This window comes from Nycticebus coucang, chromosome X, assembly GCF_027406575.1.
Source record: "Nycticebus coucang isolate mNycCou1 chromosome X, mNycCou1.pri, whole genome shotgun sequence".
In the NCBI taxonomy this organism is placed as follows: Eukaryota; Metazoa; Chordata; class Mammalia; order Primates; family Lorisidae; genus Nycticebus; species Nycticebus coucang.
The window spans coordinates 17848913-17863596 of record NC_069804.1 but is presented as its reverse complement, the minus strand read 5'-3'; positions in this window follow the sequence as shown (position 1 = coordinate 17863596).

Sequence of the window (14684 nt, the reverse complement as noted above, 5' to 3'; positions counted from 1 at the left end):
CCTTGTGAGTCCAATTTTCAGGGATCTTTCAAGCCAGTTAATAAATACAGCAATTATTAAAACTTATATATCAATAAATTTACAACAAAATAAGCTACATTTAAAACAAAAGTAGTAAATTGCCCCAAATCATCACTTCCTGATTGTTTTACTTCATTTAGTATTATCTATGCTTTTGAGGTTATTTATTACACATCTATTATATCTGTATGGTGGAAACACTATATAATGACGTGCTATGTTATATGATGATGTGGGTTTCAATTCCACATTTAGTAAAGTCATGTTAGCAGCTTGAAATTGGCAATGGCGGGAGTATTCATCCTATGAAAATTAGCATATCTTATGCATTAGGGATTTTGATTTTGAGAGCCAGTAAAACATTTAGCCCCACACCACTGCTCTTAACTTCACTCTTACCTACACCTTTGGTCACCGGACATCATACTAGAGGAGAAAAAAGTGAGTCAATAAAAACCCAAATTCTGACCAGTAACTCTCAATTTTTTTTTTTTTGAGAGACAGTCTCACTTTGTCACCCTAGTAGTGTGCCCTGTAGTCATAGCTCACAGCAACTTCTAACTCAAGCAATTCTCTTGCCTCAGCCTCCCAAGTAGCTGGGACTACAGGTGCTTGCCACAATGCCCAGCTATTTCTTTCTTTTTTTTTCTGTTTTTGGCCAAGGCTGGGTTTGAACCCACCACCTCCGGCATATGGGGCTGGTGCCCTACTCCTCTGAGCCACAGGCACCGCCCCCAGGTATTTCTTTTTTTAGAGACTGAGGTCTTGCTCTTGCTCGGGCTGGTCTCAAACCCGTAAGCTCAGGCAATCCACCTGCCTCCACTTCCCAGAGTGCTAGGATTACAGGCGTGAGCCACCGCGCCCGGCTCAGTAACTCTCACTTTAGAGAGAAGTGAATTGACGAGGAAAGTAAGAACCCCACCCGAGGAAAGTAAGAACCCCACCCAAGGAAAAGCCTGGAGTGTTTCATTAGAGATAGAAAAGCAAAATCCCCTGAGTGTGCCATTTACTATGGATTCCTACAAAATTAAGGACATAAATTCCAAACCTAAAGATGAAACATATTAGGAATTAGAATATGTGATCTGAATTCCTAGTGTAAGATATGGAGGAAATTCTGTAAAGAGAGTCTATGTTCTCCAACAAAGGGGGCACAAAATTCCAGGCGAACTCTCTACCCATACCCCATGACCATGTCATCAGAGTAAAGTGTGAAGAACACCTCAGTTAGACATCACACTGCAGCCCTAAGAGTACGATAAGTTTTAGGTAAGTTAGAAGAGGGTCAAGAGGTCACACATACCGTGTCACAAAGAACAAAAAAAACCCAGAAGGTCTGGACAGGTGCCAACATTAAGAAATAAAACAAAGAAACAAGACAGAAGGCTGAAACAACAGATGGGGCTAAGAAGAGAGATGTCAGAGTTAAGGTAACAAACTGAAGACCAAAACAACACTGGTCGATATTAAATAAATCAACTAGGAACAGCAAGAATGGATACGAGGTATAATATCAGATTATCGACAGAGAAAAAGCTTGCCGGTAGAATAGAGGAAAAAGACATGTTAACATTCTAGAATATCAGTGACTAAATAGAATTGGGGACCAGGGGACCAGAATTAATGTCACAAATGAGGGCCAGATGGACATCAGACAGATATGACACCCTAAGAAGGACGCATCACCACTTATATAGTATTCTGGCTGGAAATATATAATTGCAATCTAAGGAACTTCCTATTTTTAAAAAGCAAAAGATCTGTATTCTTTTGAAATGTCAACATCTCAAGGGATGAATGCCAAGGAAGTGATTCATATTAAAGGGACCTAAGGAACATGACAACTAAATGCAATATACAAATTTGCAGAAGATCCTGCATCACAGGGGAAAATGCTATAAAGAACATCATTGAGTTCATTGACAAAACTGAAATACGTACAATAGATTAAAGTTCTGTCAATATTACATTTACTGAGATTGATAACTGTGCTATGGATCTAAAGAACACTATCTGAGGAAAAAGATACATAACATATGAAGTATTTCAATCAAGCATCCAGGCAGAAAGAACAAGGCGACCACAAAAAAAAAAAAAAACAGACTGATTTCATTCTTCTCTATAGCAATTTCTAACCTAGGAGGGAGTCTCTGCGGAGTTCTTAGCAAAATAGTAGGGTCTGTGCATTTTATGCTCAGCCAATTTATCCTTTAAATACAACTTACGCTGGGTACAGTGACTCATGCCTGGATTGCCTGAACTCAGGAGTTCAATACCAGCCTAAACAAGAGCCAGACTCTGTCTCTACTAAAAAGATAGGAAAACTAGCTGAGTGTTGCGGTGGGTGCTTGTAGTCCCAGCTACTCAGGAGGCTGAGGCAAGAGAATCTCCTAAGCCCAAGAGTTTGAGGTTGCTGTGAGCTGTGACACCATGGCACGCTACCCAGGGTGACTGAGTGAGACTTGTCTTGATAAATCAATCAATACAACTTATTAAATTTGTTTAAAATAAGACTTCCACATAATAAGGAACATTAAACAACAGCAAGATTTTAACTCCAAGGTAACTGGATGAAATAGAACTGATATTTCAGGTTCTAGGTTATAATAACTTTAAAATATTTAAACAGCAAGGTTGTAGGGTACAAGATCAACATACAAAAATCAGTTTTGTTCCCATCTACATGTAATAAACAAAAATGAAAAGAATTCCGTTTATAATGGCATAATAATAAAATACCTAGGAATAAAGTTAATAAAAGGAGTATAAAATATTATATATACTCTAAAAAGTATCAAACATTGTGGAAAGTAATTAAGTCCTGGTGTCATGTTTGAGGCCAGAAGAATTAATATCATCAAGATGTCAATAGTTCCCCAAATGATGAACAAATTCAATGTGATCGCTATTAAAAATCCCAGTTAGCTTCTCAGAAATAGACAAGCTGACTCTAAAATTCATACAGAAATCCAAGAGACCCAGAATAGCTAAAACAATCTTGGGAAAGGAGAACTAAGTTAGAAGACTCAGGCAGGGCATGATGGCTCACACCTGTAATTCTATTACTCTGGGAGGCTGTGGTGGGTAGATCACTTGGCTCAGGAGTTTGAACCAGCCTGAGCAAGAGTGAGACCCTGTCTCTACTAAAAATAGAAAAATTAGCTGGACCTGGTGGCACATGCCTGTAGCTTCAGCTATTTGGAAAGCTGAGGCGAGAGGATCATTTGAGCCCTAGATAGAGTTTGAGGTTGCTCTGAGCTATGACACCATGGCACTCTATCCAAGATGACAGAGTGAGACTCTGTCTTTAAAAAGAAAAAAAAAAGGTGGAAGACTCAATTCCCAACTTCAAAACTTACTACAAAGCTACAGCAATCAAGACAGTATGTTACTGGTATAAAGATGGACATTTAGTTAAATGGAATCAAGTTGAGAGTCCAGAAGTAAACCACATTTACAGTTAATTGATTTTTTTTTTTCTTTTTTGAAACAGAGTCTCACTCTGTTGCCTGGGTTAGAGTGCTGTGGCATCAGCCTAGCTCACAGCAATCTCAAACTCCTGGGTTCAAGTGATCCTACTTCCTCAGCCTTCAAGTAGTTGGAACTACAGGTGCCTGCTACAACACCTGGATAATTTTTGTATTGTTTCTCTTTCTTTCTTTCTTTTTTAATAGAGACAAGGGTCTCATTGCTCAGGCTGGTCTTGAACTCCTAAGCTCAAATGTTCCTCCTGCCTCGGCCTTCCAGAGGCTAGGATTATAGGCATGAACCACCATGCCTGGCCCAGCTAATTGATTTTTGACAAGGGGTGACAAAATAATTAAATGCGGTGAAGAGTTATTTAAGCAGATAGTATTAGACAAATAGATACCCACATGCAAAAGAATGAAGTTGAAACTCTTCCCCACACCACATATAAAAATTAACACAAAATAGATCAAAGACAGAAATATAAAACTTAGAAGAAAAATAGGCCTAAATCTTTGTGACTTTGGATTAGGCAGTGATTTTGTAGACATACACTAAAAATATAAGCAATAAAAGAGAAAGTAGATAAATTTGATTCCATCAAAATTAAAGTCTTTCGTGCTTCAAAGGATAGCATCAAGCCAGTGAAAAGAGGACTGACAAAATGGGAGAAAATTTTTACAAGTCAAATATCTGATAAGGAATTAATATCTAGGCTACATAAAGAACTCAACAGTAAAAAAACAACCAAATTATAAAATGGGCAAGGGATCTGAATAGACATCTCTCCAAAGAAGATCTGCAAATGGCCAGTAATCACAGGAGAAGATGCTCACCATCATTAATTACCAAGGAAATGCAAATCAAAACCAAACTGAGATACCTAGGATGACTCTAATCAAAAAGCCAGACCATACCAAGTGCTGGTGATGATGTGCAGAAATTGGACCCCTCATACCATTCTGCTGGGAATGTAAAATGGTACAGCTGCTTTGGAAATCAGTTGGGCAGCTCCTCCAAAGGTTACACACAGAGTCGCCATATGACTCATAAATTCCATTCCTATGTATATACCATGAGAAAGAAAAAACATGTTCACACAAAAACTTGTACATCAATGTACAGGGCATCCCAAAGGTCACCCCTCAAGTCGTCATACATGGGGGAAATGGGAAATTGTAGCTAAACGTACCTTTAGTTACAAAATATTCATCGTAAATTTTTTTTTTTTTGAGAGTCTTACTATGTCACCCTCAGTACAGTGGCATGACATCACAGCTCACAGTAACCTCAAAGTAGCTGGGACTACAGGCGCCCTCCACAACACCCGACTAATTTTTTGTTGCAGTTGTCATTGTTGTTTAGCTAGCCTGGGCTGGGTTAAAACCCGCCAGCCTCGGGGTATGTGGCCTGCCCCCTACCTATTGAGCTGCGGGTGCCACCTAAAACACTCATTATAAAATTTTTAAAAATATTTACAAAATATTCTCTATGCATTGGCCATCTCTTTGTAAAATTTTGTAATGACTTTAGCGGTGACCTTTGGGACATCCTGTATCATAGCAGCCATTATTCATAAGAGGTAGAAGCAACACAAGTGACCATCAACTAATAAAGTATAGTATATCCATGGAATGGAATATTTTTTGGCAATGAAATGAAGTATATGCTACATTCTTGAAACATGCTAAGTGAAGAAGCAGTCACAAAAGACCACATATTGTATAATTCTATGTATATAAAATGTCCAAAATAGGCAAATCTACAGAGACAGAAAGTAGATTGATTGTGTGGGTGTGGGAGAAAAATGGAGAATGCCCACTAAAGGGTATAGGGTTTCCTTTTGGGGTGATAAAAATGTTCTAAAGTTGATTGTGGTAATGGTGGCATAACTGTGAACATATTAAAAATTGAATTGTACATTTTAAATGATTTTATGGCATGTGGATTATATCTCAACAAAAGTTATTTTCCAAAAAGTAAACAAAGGGGGAGAAACAGCATGGAAGTTAACTAGCATAAGAAAAATCTTCTGAGCCATTTCAGTACAAATCAGAATTGATGATCAGCTCACTCTGCTCAAAAGGAGATGAGGAACAAGTCACCCATGTGGTCAATCCCTAAGCAAGACTCTTTACTAAGCTACAACGTGCCAGGTACTGGGCAGGGTGCTGAGGCTAATGATACGACAGGGATGGTCACCAAATTCATAGTACTTAAAGGGTTCTAGAAAGATATGAATTAAAGAACTAATTACACAATTGAGTAAATGCCCTAGAAGAAAAATGCAGTAGTAGGAAAAGGTATAGTGGAAGATTCTAATCTAATCTAATCTAATCTAGGGAGAGAGGGAAGTACCCACTGGCACTTCCTTTTGAGGAAGTGACACTTGAGTTGAACTCATCTGCCAAGGAACCAGAACAACAAGAAGCAGGAGGAGCATGGAGGATACTGCAGAGGCTGCCAGACCCTGCAAGGCCTCAAAAGCCATGCTAGGAATTTGATCTTTATTTCAAAGGCCATGGGAAGCTGTTGACAGATTTTTAAGGAGGAGAGTTTTCAATTGACATCTCCAAAATGCTTTGCTGTTAAATTTCCCACTGAGTAACATCAAAATGAAACTACCAGACTATGCCAGTAGAGATGATGTGGCTTCTCCATTTCTTACCAAACCTCCCAGTGCATGGTTCTTTTATTTTGGTCCCTGGGAAACAGTTTATGCAATTCCCAGATGAAAAAGGGAGGGAAGAACCTACAGAGAAGCCCTGAGGAGATGAAGCTGGGCCACATTAACTTTAGTGAGCTCAGCAATATCAGTAACACAATGATCCCTAACGACACACAGGTCGTCTTTAAGCTTCTGATGTATGTTAGAGAATGAGATCACTCCCCTTGACTCTAGGGTCTTGTTATTTACAGCTGCGATGCTAAAACTGGCTGGCACCATGGTACTTTATAAACTATGGGTGGAGTAACCCTTGGCGTGGGTCAGATATTGCCTGGGCTATGATCTGGTATCCTCAATTGAGTACAGGTGAAAACAGATGGAAAATAAATTATCCTACAATTCTCAGTGTGTTTTCATTGACTTAGCATCTGCTGGAAAATTTGTTCTGAGAATAGCATCAGGGAACTGATCGACATAGTGGGTAATGGCCAACCGAGGCCTCTGAGAGATGGCTTCTCTGTTGGCCAAAAATTGCTTTGCCAAAGTTTTCAAGGCTATGGGGCTGCCTTGACAACACTAAGTAAAACAAGACACTGAAGTTCTTTAAATTTATCCTAAGTCATGAGTTACACAGTTGCTTTTAAATGTGGATCTTTGGAATATGTGTTCTCTGGTTAGTTAATAACCTTTTTCCCCCTTGGCTGGATATGGTGGTAGTATGTCCTCTGTGCTACTAGTGGCAACTTAAAACCTTTTTATTTCTCCTTACTCTTGGCCGTCCCTTCTTTTGTCCTCTGTTTCTTGACCCCTTTCCTTTGAGTCACCTGCTAGACTTTTAAGTTGTTATATAGCATGTTTCTAGCTCAGTAAGGCTAATTCATCATGATCAACCACCAAACAATATATTTTATTAAAAATAATTGAATTCTACTCTACATGTGGTATGTACTCTCACCTCAACACAGAGTTTGACTCTGCTGACCACCCTGCTTTCTCCTTTCACTTCTCCTCGGCTTCCTTTCTGTCACAGTTACTATGACTGACACCTCAACATTCATTCAAAGCCAAAATGATTGATCTAAGCTGATGATGGTTGTTCTATTCCCCACAACCTTGAATGATTACTTTAAGAGCTTCTTCAGTCATTTTCCCTCTAGCCCAGGCATGAAGCCAGCACTGTTCTGGACAAGGTGCCAAGAGAAGTGAAGTTGGAGCCCCGAAATGCTGTGCCTAGAGCTTGTGCCCATGAGCTTCTGGTGTGATGTAATTCGTGCCCTTACTGTTGAAGCTGATGTGAGCTAGAATATTCTATTACTGGCATCTAAAAGCTCACTTAGTGATAATCGTCTGTAGTTCCCTGACCTCCCCTTCTCAGTCTCCTTTATTGGTTTTGCTTCCTTCCATCTTAGGTCTTGTGCCCACTCGTCTTTTCCTACTCGCCAGTCTCCAAGAGTGAACCCACATTCCTCTTGCTTCAACCACAGTTTACATGTTGATGACTTCCAGATCTAAGTCTAGTTTATTTTCCTATTTTTTTAGAGACAGAGTCTCACTTCGTCGCCCTTGGTAGAGTGCCGTGGCTTAGGTGATTCTCTTGCCTCAGCCTCCTGAGTAGCTGGGACTACAGGTGCTCACCACAATGCCCGGCTATTTTTTGTTGCAGTTCAGCGGGGTCGGGTTTGAACCCACCACCCTAGGTATATGGGGTCAGCGCCCTACTCACTGAGCCACAGGCGCTGCCCTCTAAGTCTAGTTTAACCTCTTTCTCAAGTCTCATATTTTTTGCTGCCAGGGGTCAATAATGGAACCAACTTTGACTGCACTTCACAATCACCTGTAGAACTTTAAAAATACATAGGTGTACCTGCTCCACATCTGGGATTTCTGGGCCACTGGATTTAGAGCAAAGCTTAAGCACAGCTATGTTCTTAGAACTGCACAGGTGACTTCTGACATACAACCAGGATGAAGAACCGCTAGCCTAGGAGCACCTTTTCCTGGATATCTTTTGTATTCTTCAAACTTATCATGCCTAAAACTGAACTCTTCACCTTCTTCCTGTGCTCTTAGTCTACCAAACCTACAAGGATAGGTCAGACACAGTGTCCTTCTCCACAGGCCTTGTCCTCAAGGGCCTCACAACCTAGTTGGACAGGCCAGGAATGGGTCATGGGGAAATCAATAGTATATCATTTCTCTAGGGTTCTCAGGTGTTATCTGTGGGCATAAGCATGTGCATTTCACTAATTCCCCCCACCCACCCACCCACCGCTGATGGCTGATGTAGAAGCTCTAGCCCAGTCTATCCAGTAGAACATTCTGAGATGTTGGAAATGTCCAATTTCTGCACTATCCAATACAGCAGCTACTAGGCCAGGGATCTTCAACCCATGTGCCACGATCCACATAACTTAAGTGTGCCATGGAAGTTTAACTATAGGTTCAAGTGTGTCATTAGATAAAAAAGGTTGAAAAACACAGTACTTGCCCCATGTCTCTTTTGAGGATTTGAAATTTGGCTGGTCCTACCATGGAATGGAATTTTTACTTTTAATTAATTTTAATTCATTTAAATAGCCACACATCCATTCATGGCTATTATAATGGATAATGCAGCTAGCTCTTGCAAACCCTTCTTAGTTACATCTGGGAATCCTTTTGAACTTAAATATAAGTACCATTTTACAGGATACGATTTCTGCGCCACAGGTATTTCCTTTGTAATTTTGGCCATGTTCCACAGGAAAGGATATATTTCAGATAATGACCCAGTACACACACGTGTATTCACATACGTGCACACATATTTGCATACATGCATATACCTACTTACATAAAACTACTTGTGAGAAACTCTGATGTTTATTAAAAAACTACTGGTCATGAGCCACCAACTTAATTTCATGGCTCACTAATGCATCATGCTCCCAAATTTGGCAAAGCACCACCCCAGGGAGCTATCTTGTTTCACTGGGTACTTGTCTCTCTACTTAGGCGTTGAAGTGTTGGCTGGGTGCCACTGCTGCATGGCCGAGGACTGTTCCAGGCTCATCAGAACCTCTAGAATATCGGGGCTGTGGTCTGCAGTGAATAAAGGGGGAGGATGCCTATCTCTCCCTTGTGTTCTAGTCTGGTAGAGGGCTCCCAAAGCATATAGCTGATATCCAAATCCTTTAGATTTGCAGAGGTGTCCAAAGGCCCACAGGCCACATGCTGATTATGTGAAGACTTTTTTTCTTTATCTGTGTTGTTTGGATATCACAAAAAAGTATGCATGGACCCTTTTTTGTGCTAATCAGCCTTCATTAGTGTTTGTGTTTTTAATGTGTGGCCCAAGATAACTTTTATTCTTTCAAAATATGGCAGAGGGAAAAAAAAAGTTTGAACACCTCTGCTTAGAAGTTCTCAGTGAAACAGCTCTCCTGGATTCCATTTCTAGCCCTCCAGCTTACAAAGCCACGTGTTCTCTTTGCGGGTTTATAGGTAAGAAAATCCAAGTGATGGGCTTCATGCTGTCTCAAAATTGCCTCTCCTGCTGATGACCACGGATGCCCACTGAGTCAAGTACTTTGTGGCTGAGATTAAGTTCTCTCCTAGGAGGCATCTTACCCCCATGTGTGATAAGCATCTGGCGGGCCCAACTCCCACTTTGCTTGACTTGCAGAAATGTCCCTAGGGTCAAGGAACTTGACAAAAGAAGTATGCTGTGGGACCATGGATGAATTTGATCTGCTCGGTGAGCAGCCTCAGAAAGGGCTTGAGGAGATAAAGAGAAGTAGCAGCCTCATGTAACATTGATCTCAACCCTTTCTAGCGTTCCCAAGTTGAGTCAGTAACTTTTCTTCTCTGCTTCCACATTTTGTCCTGACCTCCATTACAGACTTCTCACACTTTAGAAGTCTTGTTTCTGTCTAGACATTGAAATCTTCAGGTACGAAGACCATGTTTTCTTCATCTTTGTATCCTTAGTGCCTAACACAAGGCCTTTCCTACTGTAGAGAGTAGGAATAGACAATGATGCTGGGGGCTTTGTCTCTGAACTTGGAGCTCATTTGCCTACCTCACAGGATGATGTGTCAAAAGAGGTAATGCTAAAGACCCTACAGTGGAAATAATAGGTAGTACTATTCTTGCTCAAGATACATCAGACCAAGGGTGATGAGTTCCAACTAAGTCTCCTAAGCATGACAGTATGAATGTATCTAGGTGCCTAGAGCAATTGGTGGTCATGAGAACAGATAAAGTTCCTACATTCATGGAGCTTTCAGTCTAGCGGGGGTGACAGGCAGCCCACCGAGCCGAGACAAGGAGGTGTGGCTGGAGGTGCACAGGTGGATATAAGAGACTATAAACAAGCCTAGGGAAATTTGGGGGGTTCCATGGAGAAGAAAGATGGGGAGTGGCCCCATCCCAAAGATGGCCTGGGCAAAGATGGAAGAAAACAGTATTCCAAGAGAGAGAATAGCAGGTATGGTGGCTGGAAGGCACAGCACAGAAAAGGAACTGGAGAAAGTTTGTATAGAGCATTGGCACATGTGCGGGGATGTAGCAAGGAATGAGGCTGGAGAGATGAGTACAGGCCAGACCTTAAATGCACCCACAACATGGAGAGAAGTGTGAAGTCTAACCCAATGATAATGGAAAGCCAATAAAAGTTTTAGGCATCCTATGACTTGATAAGCTTTGCATTTTAGAACAGAAAATGGATCGTAGAAGGGTCAAGACCAGAGACTGCTGCAGAACCCAAATGAGAGGTGATAATGGCTGGGAGGCACCCAAGTTAACTGGAATATCCCTGACCACCCCAGGGTCATGCAACTGTGTTAAGCACCTAGCAGGAAAAAAGAGACAGAAGATAGAGGATATGGACTCTAAAAGGGAATACAGGGCAATGGTGGTAAACTTACCTTACTCCATGCCAGCCCTAGATGAATGCAAACACTGGAGTGGAGTCCCATGAGAAAATAGGGCTCTTCTGGGAATTGCTTCTGGAGGCTCCAGGCCAACCCCAGGTTATCCTCTATCTAAGTTTTCTAGAGAAATGGGTAGGTGGATCCTTCTGGAGATTTCTAAGGTAGATTTGGGATCATGAATGACAATCTCAGAACCATCCCAGGATCTCTGTGCAAACACTGTGTCTTTGCCTCTAGCTGTAAAGTAGACCAAATCTCCGGAGAGATCCAGCACCCAACCATGTTCTTTGTGACAGAGTCTCACTATGTTGCCCTCAGTAGAGTGCTATGACATCACAGCTCACAGCAACCTCAAACTCTTAGGCTTAAGCGATTCTCTTGCCTCAGACTCCCAAGTAGCTGGGACTACAGGCACCTGTCACAATGCCCAGCTATTTTTTGTTGTTGTTGTTGCAGTTGTCATTGTTGATTTTAGTGAAGTTGTCATTATTGATTTCAGCTGGCCGGGACTGGGTTTGAACCTGCCAGCTTCAGTGTATGTGGCCAGCGCCCTACCCACTGAGCTACAGGCGCCACCTCAACCATGTTCTTTGAACCCAGGCAGCCCAGCAGCCAGGCTCATGACCTGCAACTAAAGCCCAGCATGAAACTAGTAATATTCCAGATCCAGATCCTGGTCAAGCGTGCAGGCAAAAAATGAAGCATTTGAGATTATCTAGTACAGTCTTTTGACCAATCTTTCCTGAAAATCAGACAAGAAGCCTAAAGCAGTCCTTCAGTCAACTTCTTTTCTGTGATGAAGGAATGACCGATGTTCTACTTCCTGTGAGTGTTCATGTTCTCGCTGCTTAGTAACATTTACTGGGAATATTATAAGTGAGGAAAACCAAGAGGAATAGGGGTGGATAGAGCTGATGCTATTTTTAGGGCCTAAATCTGAATTCTAAAGGCACTGCTGGAGGCCATTGGAGACCCTTATTTCTACAGCTCACGCCCATGCCCGGAGCATCTGAATGTCATGGCCATGGGTTGCTGAGGTCGTGTGGACAGCTGGAAGCCCAAGCACAGATTGAAGCAGTGTGGAAGAGAAGTTTTGGCCCTGAGATAGACTCTGGCAGAACACACCACAGACCCATTTTTGCTTTTGCTTTATATTTCGAGCTCACATTGGATGTTTGGAAGCTCACTGGGGTGGGGCGGGGGGGAACACGAGCATCTAACAATGTGTGCCTTTGCAGCTGCATTGCTCTCGGAGTACAGGTGTGCAGAGCGTGATTAAGTGACCCTAGAATCTGACTGCCTGGGTGTGGTGCTCATTCTTCTACCCTGATGCAATTATCCCAGGGTGTGGAGACGCTGCCTCACTCTCTTTTCTCCCCTATCCCCAAACTCTGGATTTCAATTAACTCTGAAAAACAGCAAGAGACGGAGGCAGGTTTTATGCTGCTGTTGTCGATGTGTTTTTTGAACCACTTACTCTGGTCCCTTTTAGAAGTCTGCCCAGAAAGCAGGAAGCAAGCAGGACAAACATTGGAAAAATCTTTCAGCACCTTCATTGATCCAAATTTTAGTGTGATTTGGCAGGCAATACAGGGTAACATGTTCCAGCGTTTTAACTTGCACAGAATTGCCAGATTAGTTATTGTTTGACTTGTACAATCATTAATGAAATGTGGGGGGAAGGGTGGTCACTGTGAAGTATGCCGCAATGTCTAGACACAAGGGTGGGGGCGGGGAGGTGGAAAACCAAAGGAGACAACACACAATTTCCTTGCCTTTGGTTTTTCTCAGACTCAATATTTCTGCCGTAGCATAATGACATGTGGGCCAAGATATTGACAGGTAAGAGATAATGTTTTGGTTAAAATGAAAAATCCAGTTTTAGGGTATAGGCTGGAGACGTTTCTCACCTAAACATGTTAAAAGAAAAGATGCAATCCCCTTGCCTGTAGGATAAACATGTGTATTGATAAACACCAACTTGTGGGGGGTTTCTTGAGACAGAGTTTCACTCTGTTACCCTGGGGAGGGAGCCTAGAGTGTTGTGGCATCACAGCTCACAGCAACCTCAAACTCTCATGCTCAAGCAATCCTCTTGCCTCAGCCTCCCAAGTAGCTGGGACTACAGGCACCGGATACAACACCTGGCTAGTTTTTTTCTATTTTTAGTAGAGAAGGGGTCTTACTTCAGCTAAGGCGATCCACCTGCCTCAGTCTCCCAAAGTTTGCTGGGATTACATGTGTGAACCACCGTGCCCAGCCTTGACTTGTGGGTTTTGAAGAGCTATAGGCATGCCAATCCAGCCAGGAGAGAGATGCTCAGGGGAACTTGGTTTTCGGAAAAAGAAGATTTGGGGTTCAAGAGAGCTTATGAATGCCATGCATGGACTTTATGACCTTGCCTCCAGGTCCTCTGTAGGGTAGGTATCGTGGCATGCAGGGTTATAGGATAGATATACTCAGGAGAATTGGCAAGAGAGACAACATATAGGATTATAAAGTAATTTTTACTCTTAATGCCTTGCTGTTCGCACTGCCCAGCAAATTCCCTCCACAGACCACAGTGGGGAGAAGAAAGCTGAGAGAGGGAGTTAGACAAACACACACAGACAAAAATCAACACAGAACCACTTACGTGGTGTAAGTATGACTATGTAAATTACATATTATAACGCTGTACATAATGGTATTTACATATTCTCTACCTAATTTGCATAAATGTAATTTGAAATAGCTGGATAGACTAATTTTTGCTTTGTTTTTTAAGAGATGAGGTCTCGCCATGTTCTCCAGGCTGGTCTTGAATTCCTAGGCTCAAGTGATCCTCCTACCTCAGCTGCCCAAGCAGCTGGGACTACAGGTGCAAACAAGTACACCCAGCTTAGGCCAAGTTTTTTTTTTTTTTGTAGAGACAGAGTCTCACTTTATGGCCCTCGGTAGAGTGCCGTGGCCTCACACAGCTCACAGCAACCTCCAACTCATGGGCTTAAGCGATTCTCTTGCCTCAGCCTCCCGAGTAGCTGGGACTACAGGCACCCGCCACAACGCCCGGCTATTTTTTGGTTGCAGTTTGGCCGGGGCTGGGTTTGAACCCTCCGCCCTCGGCATATGGGGCCGGCGCCCTACTCACTGAGCCACAGGCGCTGCCCAGGCCAAGTTTTATGTATGTTAGGAAAAGGCTCCCCCTTTTCTTTTATTCCAAGCAAGGTAAGCATCTCCCTCCCTGGGTCTCTCAACCTATTGGGACCTTCCTTACAGACAGACCCACATTAGAAGCAAACACACAAGCCTCGGCTGTCACAGAACAGGCTCCACAGCGCAGAATAGGCAGCGGAGCTTTCCCCCCACCCCGACCTGGCCACGGTAGCTCAAATGCTCAGTATCACTTCATTCCTTTAGGTCAGTGGTTCTCAACCCTCCTAATGCTGCGAGCCTTTAATACAGTTCGTATGGGTTGCGACCTGCTGCTTTAGAGGAAGGAACTGTTATTCCGAGAGAGAAATCCATGTGTAGAATGGCTCTGAGGAAATGAGACACACAAAAGTAAGTTTCATGATGTCCCTGGGGAAGAAGCCTGGGACAGGCGCTGTTACCTAGGATGGGCGGGCAGATGT